We start from the raw sequence: 2,500 nt of genomic DNA on the forward strand, positions 1-2,500 counted from the left end.
GCCTTTCGATTGTTGGTTTCGTGCACCATTATGCTTAGACAAAAGAAACGGAGGCCAAGTCCGCTGCCTTTAAAAGTGGATGAATTCATTAGCTCCGCTCAGACGCCAGCAGACACACAATGATGCAATAAACTCGCCATTTAATGCATTTTGTCATGTTTGTCCTCAAATCGAAGCAGGTGTCCTTGGCGCCAGGGAACATGCGAAACATCCAGGTCTTGCACGTCTTGTTCTTGTTCTTGCGCGAAATCATCTGCAATTCATGAGGTTTCAGATGTGGAAACACACTGAACTTTGGTTTTCCGTTTCTAAATGTTTGGCAACGTTTGGAGATTTTAGGAAACCAGCGGTCGTGACTGTGCAAAACACGCCTAATTTTCCTAGAGTCAGAGAGTCTTTGGTTGACATTTTTGGTTCAATAAGACAATTGTGTGAAGCTGCTAAACATATGCAAACAGGTAAAATAACTACTTTAACACTTACAAATGCATCTGGTTTTGCCCAGATGTAGGAGGAGCTGCCAAATATGCATATGAATACATAAATATTGGCTTTAATTTATTTTTTTTTTTAACAGTAACAAACTATTCTGTCAGATTCTAGTGTTCTTGTACAGATGTGTGCAATATTTTCGGATTTTTTTTTTTTTTATTCCAAATCAACGTTACATTAAAACTGACCTCATTTACTTTAATACACACTCTTTGTCTTATTTTGAAATGCCATACACGTTACTTCACATTAAAAAAAAAAAAAAAAAAAAAAGAACTTGTAATGTAATTATTGACTCCGCCTCTCAAACGAATTTGACGTTTTGATGACATCATCAAGCACTCTTATTTTTCAGCCCCTCCCCTCCAACTCCCCGTTATATAGAAACAACCCTAAACCCAACAAGCTAAACAATTCTAAATGTTTGTTTGTTTATTTGTTTGTTTGCATTTTAGCTTCTAATTCAACCAATGGTGGAGAGATGAGACCACATGCTTGGGAAAAAATAAAATAAAAAAAATAATAAAAAGATAATAAAAAAAGCTCATTAAACAAATGCAAAGAAAATATTAATATATAGTAATTAGGATAATAATAATAATTTATTATATTTAATATATATGATTTTATTAGATTATTTCATATTATTACTTGAAAGAAAAAAAAAACCTAAAGAAATGAATAATAGAAATTCTATTAGAAACGAATTTGAACTACTACTACTAATTATTATTATTATTATTATTATTATTATTATTATCTTAACAAAAAGAAAATAGTAAAAATATTAATAATAATAGCTAAATAATAATAATATAGAATATTTTATATAGTATTTTATTACATTTAAATATTTATTAGTTGAAAAATCTAAAATAAAATAAAGAAATTAATAGAAATTGTAATTAGAACTACTACTATTATTACCTTAACAATAAAAAATAGTAAAAATATTAATAATATTAGCTAAAAATTTGTAATATCACAACTATAACTATATATATATATATATATATATATATATATATATATATATATAAATTATTTAGTAATATTATTTTATTAGATTTTCATATATTATCTGAAAACTATAAAATAAACTAAAGAAATTAATACTAGCAATTCTAATTAGAACTACTACTACTAATTGTTTTTCTTCTTCTTTTTGTCTTAACAAAACAGAAAATAGTACAAAAATAAAATAAAGAATAATTTTAGCCAAAAAGTTAATAATAACAAAAATAACAACACAACTTTATTATTATTCTATAAAATAAATAAAATTGTTAAAAATTAATGAATAACTATAACATTTTATTATTAATGTTTAACTATTTCTGTAGCACATACAGCAGTGCTACAAACAACTTTCTCTGCAAGTGTGTCCTTAAGTGCCAAGGCAGCTGTCAAAGTCATATATTTTCTGTGTACAAAGTAATTTCCACACACATTCAGTGTGTAGCAATAATGTGGCCCTCGATTTTAAAGCACAGATCACCGCACAAGCAAGCCATACGGATGCATGTAAGCAACCGCATCCTTCACAATCTTCACATCTCAATATAAGAGAGAAGAACAGAGTGTCTTTATTACCCAGTTATCATAAATAAAACCCATACACAAGCCCGGGAGAGAGTGATAGACAGCATGAGCACATAAAACACATCCATCCAGCTGCGAGAGTGTTTTACTGCCATCTACAGAACGTCAATCAAACTGCCCGCACAACGACTGAGAGGTTATTAATATAAAGCTCGAAAATTGAAAACAAATGCATTTTTGTGAGGTGCAACACTTTTTTTTAAGCGTTTTGAGTCAGTCGGTTGAAATGGTTTATTCTGGCTGGTTTGGGCCCGTAAAAACCTGAGGACACTTCAGGATATGTCACTCAGCTGTGTTTGAGTGCTCTCTCATGGCTTTCTCGCACTATTTCATTAGCTCAACCAGACACAGACCCCTGGTTTCCCAACTTCCTAATTGGCCACAGCTCTAGAATGGCCTGTGACTC

This window comes from Onychostoma macrolepis, chromosome 22 (assembly GCF_012432095.1).
Source record: "Onychostoma macrolepis isolate SWU-2019 chromosome 22, ASM1243209v1, whole genome shotgun sequence".
NCBI lineage: Eukaryota > Metazoa > Chordata > Actinopteri > Cypriniformes > Cyprinidae > Onychostoma > Onychostoma macrolepis.